The 14,403-nt window shown below is 33.6% G+C and overlaps 1 pseudogene across 1 annotated transcript; it reads right to left on the minus strand.

Moving 5' to 3' along the window:
* Positions 1-890: 890 nt before the first annotated feature.
* On the minus strand, positions 891-1,708 carry LOC149535552 (dirigent protein 1 pseudogene; annotated as a pseudogene). Its single transcript, XR_016357869.1, has one exon. The product of XR_016357869.1 is annotated as a dirigent protein 1 pseudogene (transcript).
* Positions 1,709-14,403: the final 12,695 nt, after the last annotated feature.

Genomic DNA, 14,403 nt, shown 5'->3' on the forward strand with positions numbered 1-14,403 from the left:
TTGATGGCCGAAATATAAGTTAAGCTTACAACTTGATCTTTATCAGCGACCTTAAAATATCGTTAATTTCCTGAAAGCAGTCTATTTGTAAGGAAATATGTATCTCACAGAGCAAATTTGAATCCAATCTTTATAATCAACGACCGAATCATCTTTTACAGTGAGTGGAAGACTCCATCAGAGCATTTGGCATACAAAGAAAATATCCACGACCTACACCGAGAACTGAAGCGTCTAATAAGGCGAAAGAACTGTAAATTTGAGAATGGCATTAAAATCCACTGAGAGAGGCATTCTCCATGCTTGCAAAACCCTGGGCAAATTTTGATTTATATAAATTACGAAGTCAATTTAAAATGAAGATATGTATTTCTTAATGAAACTGTGCTAATGATGATGAAAAATTCTCCCGAGTTAGACTATGGACTGTAGAAATTTCCCGACTTTAGTGGAAATATACGCTTGCCTCGCGATATGATCTCTATCCATGGTTGCGTAGCCCTGAGCATATTTTAATCTACAATAGATTACAAAGTCAAGAATATATATATTTCTTAAAGAGACTGTGTAAGTGATGTTAACAAAATCTACAGTAGAAATTGCCTGACATTAAAGGAAATATACGCTTGCCTTATGATTTGATCTTTATCTATGGTTGCATAACCCTGAGGAAATTTGGATTCATATAGATTACAAAGTGAAGAAGATATAAATATTTCTAAATAAAACTGGTGTAAATGATGATGAAAAGGTCTACACAGTTAAGATTATGGACTGTAGAAATTTCCCGACATTAAAGGAAATATACTTTTGCCTCACGATTCGATCTTTAGCACCGACCTCAAAATATCCTAAATTTCCTGAAAACTGTCTTCTTACAGAGAAATCTGTAAATTTAAATTCAAGTTCTATTTTATTCAAAATCAATAACTGAATCATCTTTTACAGCGAGTGGAAGACTCCAGGAGAGAATTTTCCACTCAAAACAAACAGCCACGAACCAGATCGAGATCCGGAGCATCTAATAACGCAAAAAGACGGTAAATTTAAGCACGGCATTAAATCCGCTGAGAGAGGAAGTCTCCATGGTTGCATAACCCTGAGCAAATTGGAACATCCCGGTGCCTCCAAGAACAGGAATATCTCTCTGCGCCTGCGAAATCCTGTCGGCGCCCTGCAAGCTAATGGTACTATTGCTATACTCGGGGCTGGAGAGCACGGCCGTGAAAACAAGCAAAAGAGTGGAAGAATCCTGGGCCGCCGTGATGTACATGCCCTGCCCTCTTCCCACAACGGTCGAAGAGGGGTCGGCTGACTGGGTTAGCAGGTCATCGATAACCGTAATGGCGCCGAAGACCAAATTGTTGGTGGTTCCATCGGGAACCACCGGTTTCGCCGACTGGTTCGGTCCTGTCACAACGTCGTGCATGTAAAATACGATGGTCTTGTCTGTGCCCTCTGCTATTTCCCCGCATAACACCATTAGACATATAATGCAAGCTGTTACACCGCAATTGGCCATTTCTCTTTTTTGGAGAGCAGACGAGCCGACTCAGAATTTAGTGTGCAAGAGCAGGGGAGGAGGTCAGTGAATTAGGTAGACTACTTTTCGTTAGGTGTCACAATGACGTTGTTATCGTTGTTCTCTCCTTGTAGTAGGTTTCTTCCTCACTTTGTAAATTCCATTTTCTTTGTTATTTAATTTATAGACACGTTGTGCGGGGAGGAATATACCTATAAAGCTCCCTATAAAAAATTATGGTGGAAGAAGACTTTTAGGGATTCTTGTGAGCACGATAAACGTAAGCAGTTATGTCGACATATTGACCCGACTTTTTAAGTGATGATGGTTCGAAGTTGGTGCGAGGGTAGGTTGCTGCTTTATATAGACATTAACATGTTCAATGTAGACATTGTGGCAATATATTTGTGTTTTTTAAATTAAATAAATTTTACTTTTCATCATAGCCATGAAAATATAAAGTAATCGTCAGTTTGTAGAAACATTTTATTATTATGTAGTTTTAGTTTGTACATTATTATATTTTAATCACTTTAGAGATTTGTTTTGAATTATCGACTTAGTAATCTTTTGGTAGAGATTTGACTTAGTCATTTTTTATAATTAGGAATCAAATTTTAATGTTTCTAAATAATAAATTTAAAAACAAATCTTATTGATACATTCAAAAACTAAAGTGTAACTTAGAACTAAATCTAAACTACCAAATTGTACACTATTTGTCTATGTGAAGTACATTGTAGGCCTTGTGGACTTATAGGCATGTATGCATATGCTTTTGGTAGTACTAGACAAAGTTTTGGAGATGAAAGAGTGAATGAGGGCAATGGTTCATGCCATTAGATCTTCAAATGAAACTCTGTTATCGCACTGGAAAAAGTCAATCAAAAGGACCAAATAAGATCAATTATAATTAAATGTATTTTTATATTTAATTTTCATTAAACATTTCATAATTGATAGCTCTAATTGAAAGAAGTCTTAATTTACAAATCTAACTTTACCCAAAGTACAACATGTCTTTATACCATTTATGAACGAGATATAGTACGATGAAGACAAATATTTTTCAAACTATTAACGTGCTAATTCAGAATATTTTTTAAGTATCCCCAAATTTTTGGTTTCTTTAATGAATAGTCTCTTCTCTGTTAATTAAATATTAAAGTTACATATTCACAAAAAAGAGCCAAGGGATACAAGATCACCTTGCGGGAGTTTAAGCGACATAGTCAGAAACACTAAAAGCTATCCATAAAAAATAAAATAAAAAGTAGCCCTTAGGTGGTTAAAGTAGTGTTAGCTGAGGGAGGAGGATACTACCGATCATGAAACCCACACCCTTAAATTCAAATAAATTAAAGTACCTTCCAATTTTTGGTTGCACACCCTCAAATATGTTTGCTCTCTCTTGTGTATTTCAAAGCCTATGAAATTTGGAGTAGTTTTCATAAAATTTTCTTTATTTTTTGGTGGCAACTCTTTACATGCCTTTTCTATGCTTCACACTTTGCATACCCATATAGACATAATTATTTTAAGCCTCCTGTTCAACTCACCCTTGCATTTTTCTCCTTTTTTCAGTTGCTAATGACTCCTAAAAAAAGTATGTACCATTTTATGGCCTTCAATTAAACTACATCTAGGTATCTTGCTAATTCCTTCATCTTTCACCATTTTCCTTACCTTTGGTGCCTCACTCCATTGGCCCACTTCTACATAGATATTTGAAAGAACAACATAACTAGTTGTATTTTTAGGATCAAGCTCAATAATGATATTTCCAGTAAAAGTTCACAACTCTACTTTTTTGTTTGATTTACAAGTACCAAGCAAGTACACCTCATAACCACAAAAGGTTTAATTAATATTTTTCATGATAAAGTTCAATGTCTCCTTAAGATAACTGACACAACCAAGAAGATTGACCATGCACATATAATGCCTAATTGTAAGCATAATGTAATGTGAGTTTCTTTCACCACTAAAATATTAAAAACCCTCATCCACTAAACCTGCATGGCATCATACAAGTGAAACACAAGAAAAGCTTACATGGTTGTTAATGTTTGGTAGCTTCAGTTGGATAAACCCATGAGACAAAACTGTATATATATATATATATATATATATATATATATATATATATATATATATATATATATATATAGAGAGAGAGAGAGAGAGAGAGAGAGAGAGAGTTAAATAATTAATTGTTATATTAATTATATAATAATTAAAAAACATGTTTAATGAAGGGACATGTCTCTCCATATGCTTTCCACAATATAAGAGAGATGATTGCTTTTGGAACATGTATATCAAAGAGACAATGTTAATACATTTACAACAATCATCACAAAACTAATGTGATATCATAACAACATATGTTACCAGACACTTGTGAGATTTTTACTTACATGGTTGGATGTGGATGTAATACTTCATCTCACAGATTTGATAGTAATTGTTTGCACTCAACTATTATCAGCTCTTAGATATTTGAGATAGAGCAAGATTAGAACTTGCACCATGTTAATTGTAGGATGGAGATAATAAGTATGACAGAAGCCTATATTGTTGAAGATGACATCTCTCAAATATTAGTAGGGTATGGGAAGATATGAAACTTGGATCAAAGTAGAATATGCTTTATTAATTGAGTGGCTACTTCCACTTCACAGCCTTGAATATATGGATATATGTGGATCATGTCAAGATGACTATTGAATGTTTCCCAACAAATCATTACAAAATAAAAATTTAGTCCTTTTAGAAAGTCAACATATTTGAATACAAAATAAGTATTTGAAAAACACATATTCTATGTTGATTAATATGTTTTCATTTATAGCCTCCATATTTTTCAAGCACGTCACCACAAGAATATAACATGACATTAGAAGAAAATTGCAGAAGTAGTCAACATTAGGGCATGTGTAGGATCATGGTGTGCCAAAAAATGGCGATCTAAAAAATCATAGTTTTAAAATACCTCAAAGCATTTCAAAATCTATTCTAACTTTTTTCTCACCCATCCTAGTACCAAACCAAAATATTAATACCTTTATAAGGTCTAGTATTGCTTTGGATAGAAACCCTACATGGTCAGCTTTTAAAATGTCCTAAAAACATGTTTTTGGCCTATTCTTGTGTGTTTTTATTTCAAACATGTGTCTGGTGACTTTTTTTTCACCCAAATTTAATGAAATAAAAAAGATTTCTTATGAATGTTCTTATCTTTCCATAAATGTAATCTCTGTCAAATTACGAGTTCAGTAAGTAGGTATGTGCAGGATCATCATGTGACAAAAAGTGGTGATCTGAAAAATATGTAGTCCTGAAATGCCTCAAACCATTTCAAAATCCATTCCATTTTTTTTCCACCTATCCTAACACTAAATGAAAATAATTAATACATTTATCAGGCCTACTATATCTTTTGATACCAACCCTATATGGTTAACTTTAAAAATGTCCCAAAAATGTGTTTTTGGCCTGTTCTTGTGTATTTTTTTACTTCAAACATGTAGCTGACGACTTTTTTTTCACCAAAAATTGATGAAATGAAAAGGGTTTCTTAAGAATATTCTTGGTTTAAATCCATAAATATAAGGTTTATCAAATTATAAGTTCATTAAATAATTATTTCTTATTTTCTAATGAAGTTGTAATGTATAAACTGTTGATTGAGACACTACTTGAAAAACAACTATAGCTTTCAAATGGTGCAACATTTTTGAAATCCAAAAGATGCATCACATTCTATGCCTCTTCTACAATTAAGGGGAAAAAAAGAAAAATTAAATTTTGCTAAATTTCGAGTTAGTTAAGGTGGTTAGACACAAGAGTTTTTTAATTTCAAAAATACTAAAGTAGAAAGTTAATGATTAATTACTTATAATTTAGAATAAAAATACACGAAAATATGTGTCACATCTAGGCATGAGTCTACTTATTCTATCTAGAATATTATTTAAAAATATTATAAAGACATATGTCTACTTCTTTTTGTCCTAAAATTTTTGTGCTATTGCATTAAAATTCAAAATTTTGACCAATCAATTTTTATTTTTTTCAAATAAGGCTTAGTAGTTTAGAAACTAAATTCAATTTCCTAGAGATTATTTTCTCTCAACTATTTGATATAAAGTCTATAATAAGTAGAAAATTGCACGTCAAGTTGACATAACCTAATTTGCTGATTTTTTATTGCCATTTAAGATAATAGTTTGGTTGACCATGATCTTGCACATACCAAAGTAATTATTATTCATTTTGTAATGGAGTTATGCATAAAGTATTGATTGGCACATTGATTGAAAAATAAATAAAATTTTCAAATGCTATAACATTTTTGAAATCCAAAAGATGAATCGCATTATATAGTTCTTCTTCTATAAGGTAAATAAGATACAAATTAAATTTTATAAATTTTTGAATTAGTTAAGGTGGTCAAACATGAGATTTTTTTAAAATTCCAAATATACAATAGGAGAAAATTTATAGTTATTTTTTTATTTTGGGAAAAAAATACCCAAAAATATGTGTCACATTCAACGATGAGTTTACTTCTTATATCTAGAATCTTATTAAAAAATATTATCATTTTTTTTTTATTAAAGTGGTCAAACATATGCCTACCTCTTATTTTTGTCCTAAAATTTTTGTACTATTGCATTAAAATTCAAAATTTTGACCAATCAATTTTTTCTTTCTTAAGATAAGACCTAGTAATTCAATAAACTAAATTTAATTTCCTTTAGATTCTTTTTTAACAATATTTTGAATGAAAGTACACAGCAAGTTTAAAATTGCACGTCCAGTTGACATAACCTCGATTTGCTGATTTTTCATTGCCACTTAAGGGCATAGTTTGGTTGACCATGATCCTACACATACCCATTATAGTTGCTAAATTTAATATTAAGTTGAAAATTTTGAGAAATATTACAAAATTTAACCCACATCCTACTTTATTAGTAGCTTAGATAGGCCCTGTGCAAGGACTATTATGATAATTTGTGTAGTTGCGATGACAACTAAAGTGTGATTTTGTTCACTTGTCTTCATCACAACCATGAAGGAGATTTAGTTTTAGAAAATTAAAAGGGTGGATGACATAAGTATTGATAATTGAGTCACCCATAGTATCAGAAAACTTATTGAAGAGGGCAGTCTATAAGTAAAATGAAGTGCACGACATATATAAACTTGTGTATTATGTAGAAGGGAGGAATTTACTATTGAAAACAATTATTCAATTATATATTGTAATTGATGTTAAACAAATTTAATACTCTAACTGAGCTTAGTCAGATACCAAAGGAGATTCCAATGTCAACCAAGTTAAATTTAGAAGGAACTAAGTTAGGTCGGTCAATGAAGGATGCTAGTATAACTCAATCAGGTCGGTTACCAAAGGAATCTAGTATTAACCAAGTGATTCATTTCAGTGTTATCCAACTGACAACAAAATACTTTTTTTTTGTTGAATGGTTAATGTTGACATGGAAGTCTTCACCCTTGTGTGAGGTATGACCCTTAAGCGACCTCATGTAACATGGAAATGATCTCCAAGTGTGAGACTTGCACTTTAAGGTTGAATCTCTAGAGAAGGCCAACTTCATTACAATCAGGATGCACTTAACTACTCTTTGAAGGAAAAGGCCGAAGGAGATGCATGAAATAAAACTACCTAATCTAATCTAAAGGGTGTGATGCACCTAATTGAAAGGGTTACAACTCTATCCAACGATGCACAACACATCAATGAAAAGTTCAAATACACTAGTCTTGACTCTATTCTACTTTCCAAGAATTCACATGTGGGTTTGGAACTGATCAAATGCTAAACAGAAAGATATCTTCACAATACAACGATCATAATAGTTTGGACACAACATATAATCTTCAGAAAATAGAAAGAAACATTCAAAACAAGGTAAAATACATGCACGAATCATGGATGGAAAAAAGAGGTAAAGAGAACTATTTCATTAATGGAAAGAAAGGAATACAATTACAAAGCATAAGGCTACTGCAAGTAGATATGGTAGAACAGAGAGGAACCTTTTACAAAAAATTACAACTACCTTTTATAGAGTTCACGCATAACTCTGATATTACATTGAGTTCAAACTCTAACCACAAAGAGTTGAGATTGCAGAGGAGAGAAATAATTGTTGATTAGAAAAAATCATGATTAGATGCACATCCCCATATACGAAATCTAATCTTTTACATGCAAATTTGGCTTGAACAAATAGAAGCAGTGACCATTACTGCTCTGACTAGGTAGATGGATAACTAGGTGATAGAAGGAATGGAATTGCATTTATTAGGCATGGAGAACATCAAAAGGTAGTTGCAATCGATCAAAAGGATCGATGTGCGAGGAATGTTATGATTATTTTTGTAGCTATGATGATAGCTAAAGTGTGATGTTGTTCACTTGTCTTCATAATAACCATGAAGGAGATTTAGTTTTAGAAAATTGAAATGGTGGATGACATAAGTGTTGATAATTGAGTCACCCATAGCATTAGAGAGCTTATTGGAGAGGGAAGTCTATAAGTAAAATGAAGTGCACGACATATATAAACATTAAATGTATTATGTAGAGGGGAGGAATTTACTGTTGAAAACAATTATTCAATTATATATTGTCATTGATGTTAAACAAATGTCACACTCTAACCAAGTTGAGTCGGGCACCAAAGGAGATTCTTGTGTCAATCAAGTTGAATTAAGAAGGAAACAAGTTATGTTAGTCAATGAAGAATGCTAGTATTAATTGAGTTAGGTCGGTTACCAAAGGAATCTAGTATTAATCAAGTGATTCATTTTAATGTTATCCAAGTGGCAACATAATAATTTTTTTTTGTTGAATAGTTAATGTTGATACGGAAGTCTACACCCTTGCTTGAGGTATAACCCTTAAGTGACCTCATGTAACATGGAAATGACCTCCAAGTGTGGGACTTGCACTTTGAGGTCGAATCTTCAGAGAAGGGCACCTTCCTTACAATCAGGATGCACCTCACTACTCTTTGAAGGAAAAGGGAGAAGGAGATGCATGAAAGAAAAATACCTAATCTAATCTAAAGGGGGTGATGCACCTAATTGAAATGGTTACAACTCTGTCCAGGGATGTACAACACATTAATGAAAAGTCCAAATACACTAGTTTTGACTCTATTCTACTTTCCAAGAATTCACATGTGGCTTTGGAACTAATCAAATGTTGAAAGAAAATACATCTTCATAATACAATGATCATAACAATTTGGACACAACATATAAACTTTAGAAAAGAGAAAGAAACATTCAAAACTAGGCAAAATACATGCATGAATCATGAATGGAAAAAAGAGGTAAAAAGAGAACTATTTCATTAATGGAAAGAAAGGAATACAATTGCGGAGCATAAGGATATTGTGAGAAGACATGATGACAGAACAAGGAGGAACCTTTTACAAAAAGTTACAACTGCCTTTTATAGATTTTAGTCATAACTCTGATATTATATTCAATTCAAAATCTAACCATAGAGAGTTAAGATTTTAGAGGGGAGAAATAACTACTAATAAGAAAAAATCATGATCAGATGCACATCCCCATATAGGAAATCTAATCTTTTATGTGCAAATCTGGCTTGAACAAACATAAGCAATGGCCATTACTACTCTGACTGGGTAGATAGATAACCAAGTGAAAGTAAGGAATGAAATTACATTTATTAGGCACGGAGAACAGAAAAAGGTAGTTGCAGTCAATCAAAAGGATCAATTTTCCATTAACAAGTTGCTTCTCTTTGTTCTCAACATGCCCAGTTAGCCATGTCATCAGTCAAATGGAGTCAACTATCAACCTTTGCCATTTGGCCCATTATCCTTGAAGAATTTTGCCACTTCACCTAGTCTAATATTTTCTTGTTGACCTATGGACTACTCTATGTGTGTGGCTTCACAACTAAAAATCCTCATTGACCCTGTGAAACTACAACCTCATCATGTTCTATCTGATCATTACATTGCAACCTTTTATCATTGTGTTCCCTTAACCGCAACAACCCTTTGATTGATATGAGATTTTCTCTTAGCACCATCATTGTGGTTTAGACTTAACAGTCTTCTGACCATGTGGTGATGTGAAGTCAATTATTTTACCTTTGTCTCTCTTTCACAACTTAAAACTAAGGTTGGCATCAAATGTTTGTGACCCTATGATCATTGTAACTCAACCGTTAGTGTTTGCATTTACATGGTCATAACTTAAAACTTGACTACATCTTGGATACCTATGATCGTGTGAAGACAAACCTTTAACAATGATCGCTCTATTGTGATTGTTATCATCTTCTCTTATAACTATTGTGATCAAGCTAAGCCATTATACTAACTACCATCACATCGTCGCAACTTAGAAATTAACCCTTGATGCTAACCCTATGAACAAGTAATCAAAGTAATTGATACATCACCACCTTAACCAAGGTTTAGTTATAACTTCATGCAACATTGTGACATCGTCTCATAAAAATTGGGCCCACTAGGACACTATTAGCTTCTCATATTCCTGCTTTGGCTAAACATCCCATAACTTTAGATAGTATGGAAATGCTAAGTGTTGATCCACCGAGATCTGACAAGTGTGATTTGAACATGGTCCCCTTAATTATTTCATAAGGCAGAACTTAACCTATGATCATGAGAGTGAAACAAATCACTCCATCACAATTGTTAATTGGATGCTAGCCCTTTGAACCATGAATCTACATTGATGGTTGAGAAGACCACATCACACATTCGTAGCCTCCCTGATGGTTAAGTCTTGATTGCCTATGATTGTGTGAAGAGGGTATTTCCCATCATTGCAGCTTGAAAATCCTTCTTTGATATGAAAGATATAAGGCTTAGGGACATATAGAGAAGTGAAAGTCTCATGTCATATCCCTGTTGGCTTGTATGCCAATAAATCAATAGTCAAGTAAACACGATCATGATTGGCACCTTAGATATTTTGATTTTTGGAAGGGAGGAAAAATGGTTAACATTTTTGGTGACTCGGACAGAATGCTTACCTACTATGCATGGATTAGTGGCCTTAAGCAATCCATAGGGCTATTTAGTCACAAAAAATGAAACTTGCTCTATGAAAAAATAGAAAAATTGCAACCTCAAAGAAACTACAACCTTGAAAGTTCAAAAATTTTCTATTTCGTGAAGAAGTTGGACAAAGAACTCCAAGGCAAAGGGATAAAATTTGGCCAAGGTATCTTGATCCCCTTGAGGTGCAATCTACATGATAAATGTTGACATGACTTGGTCAATAGTGTTGGGACTCAAAATTGAAGCCCCAATTTTGAGTGCCATTGGAAAAATCAAGCCCTTTAAGTGCTTTTAATGCATGTATACCCGGCTATACTTGTGAGGCCTAAGAGGTGTTTAATGTTTCTACCACCTTGGATTTAGTGTGTCTATTTGTTCCATGAAGATAAATTACCATTCCAAGCCATTCTGTGAAGTCTCGTTTTGAGCAATTACCAAATCTACATTTTTGCCTGTGTCAAACAATGATAGGAGGGCATGTTTGCAATTGAATATCTCACACCCATTTATGTTCCATGGCTCACTGTTTTGGGAGTTTTTAGTGCCCATAGAGAGCCTATGTTTTAGATTTTGAGTTGTTTCAAATCTATTTGGCTAGGTTTTGAATCCCTCAAAATTGGTCATTTATTGTTGTCATGCTGATGTGAATTGTTTAAAATTTTGGGAGGCCCTATTTGACTCATTATAAATTTGACCCAATTGACCAAAATGAGAAATTTTCATTTGCATTGAATTCTAAAGGTCAAAGACTTGCTATGTTTCAATTTTGACCTTATGAGGAATCTGTTTGATTAGTTCTCGAATGTGATTCTAAATGCAATTTGTAACTTTGTACTAGTGTCAAGAAATGTAGATTAGTCAATACCCTTGTTCATGATGTCATATCTCCGAATTCATGATAGGTGAGATCAAATGGATTGTACCACTGTGTTCTCCTCTAAAAATGCTTTAAGTGTGCCAGTTTGAAAATTTTGATGAATCTATCTACACACTTTCCTAGGTCCATTCCATTTGCGAAAATCACTTTTCTAACATTGCTTCCAGTTTGCAAATTTGAGCAGCCCACTTTGACCATTCACGAAATGCATATTGTTATTTGTCATGAGACCTAATCATAGATACAAATTTTCCTCATGATAGTAAACCAAAGCCCTAGTTTTCATTTCCCTAAGTGTTAGTACGCACTATTTTCAGAGCCGATTCTAAATGTGATTTATGGTTTTTTGACATGTTTTCTTGCAGATAATTTTGAGAGGGCAACTTTGACAGTCAATATCTTATGATTGAGAATTTTTCGTGAGATGAGATTCAACAAGGTAAGAATATGCAAAACAAAGAATCAATAGTTTTGATTTCAGAGCCCAGTTATCTATTTGAATCGGTTTTTAAAGCCAATCAAAGGACCCCCTAATGCAAAATTGGTAGTGTGTAGAAAGATATAAAATGAGTTTTAAAATTGTTTCCAGTGGTCAAATTTGTTTTGAATCGGTATCCGGTAATCAACAGATTAGTTTGAAATGTCATTTGTTCAAAAATGAACATTCTTTTAGCTAGACCCACTCTGGAGTCTAACTAATTCTATTAGACTAACGAGACACTATAGTCAGTGGTTAAACCTAAGGAGGATATGATTTTGATTTTTGAAATGACACTCTTTTATCTCACATATAAATTTTTAGGTCAAAGGATTATGGGAATATGCATATATTGAGAAGTAAAGGGGATTATATCCATTATTAGATAGATTCTTTAACATGTGATGGCAGCTTGTGAATTGTGTTCAAATCATCATGCAATGTTCATTATGCATATAATTCTCGATCCTAGGATTCAATACATTGCCAAAGGGGATTTATACCCTTATGAAGTTTGGAATATGCCATCTCAGAATGCATAAATCAAAGGATAAGCACTAAAGATTTAGTGTTTATAGTGGATATTGGCACTTTTTTTTTTCTTTTGTGATCAGAACGGAATCATTATCTTCTAGGTGGCCCCAAGGCACATGGAGTTTGACAAGACAAATTTATTACAACTTTACTTGTGCATTTTGTAATGCTTTCAAACATACAAACTTGAAGGAGTCATTTTCAATGTGACAAAGGATGATTTAAAATATGCTCTTTCTTTTTCTTTTAGAAGGGGGCTTGTATCTGCAATAGACCTACAATGGGGAAGCTGAAAATTTTGTAACAGAGCTAGCTTAATTGAACATTGATTGAAGATTTCTTGAAAGAGGAGGCTTCATGACATCCACAGGGCATCCACGAGAAAGAGTAAAGGTGGGGGATGTGTCCTTAACTAGCCACCAAGGGAGAGAGTGATTTGGGGTTAGCAAAGACCAATTGCTTTTTAGCAAATGCTTGTAGTGGAAGATTTCAAAGCAAAAAGAAAAGACACTATAGAAAATGGAGTTCCATGCAAAAAACATAAAACCACAACAAATATATGAAAGGAAACTATACCTATCGACCCTCTACTTTTAGAAGAGAAGAAATTCAAGAGAGCACAATCATTAAAGGTGTAATTCATGAAGGAGCCACTGAGTTTTTTAGGAGAGCAACTTTGATACTATGTATGAGAGCTAGCATTGATCAATTTTCTTTGTGCTCATAAGAAGCTTTGATTTAAAAGGCTTTCACTAGTTCCGATGGAGAGTATATTTAGAGGACATCTGGCAGGAGACATATACGGTAGGGGTTATTTTGCCTATTCCAATTACCGCTTGCCAGTGCTAGCATAGATCTTTGGATCCTAAGAAGGTCATAGATGTCAGATTCTCAAGGGTTTAGAGGCTATTTTTAAATGTTGCATGGGGAGGTAGCTTGCAGAATATAGAAGCTGGCCACAAGAAGTTCATAAAGAAAAGGAATTGTTATATGGAATACCTAGGATGAGATTGCGTTGCTGAGGAGGCTTTTGGCATTTTGCAAAGCTATAACGAGAAACTATACACTGAGTTCAGGGGTCTCCGAAATAAGTGTAAAGTAGCTAGGAATAAGATTGAGGGTAAGGGCCTTGTTGGGTTTAAGATTGCATACAAAAAAAATCTTTACAATTTGTCCCGCCAAGTTTGAAGAGAGGTCATCTAGCTGAGGTAGACATAGAGCATCCAACAAGAACATCAAGTAATTGAGTTAAAAAACAAAGGACCTTATTTAGTCCCACATTGGTGGGAAAGCTATGGAACATTATGTTTTCAAATACAAACACTCAAACATCAAATGTCTTAAAGACATCTAGCTTTTGGAAGCTGTGGCCTACTTTGTGGAGCCCATGGATGGCTAGCTAAAGGAAAAGTCAACTAAATTTTGAGAAGTAAAGGGCATTATATCCATTATTAGATAGATTCTTTAACATGTGATGGCAGCTTGTGAATTGTGTTCAAATCAACATACAATGTTCATTTTGCATATAATTCTCGATCCTAGGATTAAATACATTGTCAAAGGGGATTTATGCCTTTGCGAAGTTTGGAATATGCCATCTCGGGATGCATAATTCAAAGGATAAACACTAAAGATTCAGAGTTTATAGCGGATATTGGGATACTTTTTTTTGTTTGTGATAGGAATGGAATCATTATCTTCTAGATGGCCCCAAGGCACATGGAGTTTGACAAGACAAATTTATTACAACTTTATTTGTGCACTTTTTAATGCTTTCAAACATACAAACTTGAAGGAGTCATCTTCAATGTGACAAATGATGATTTAAAATATGTTCTTTCTTTTTCTTTTAGAAGGGGGCTTTTATCTGCAATAGACC

Source organism: Cupressus sempervirens, chromosome 10 (assembly GCF_028749045.1).
Source record: "Cupressus sempervirens isolate cs-2001-9-10 chromosome 10, ASM2874904v1, whole genome shotgun sequence".
NCBI lineage: Eukaryota > Viridiplantae > Streptophyta > Pinopsida > Cupressales > Cupressaceae > Cupressus > Cupressus sempervirens.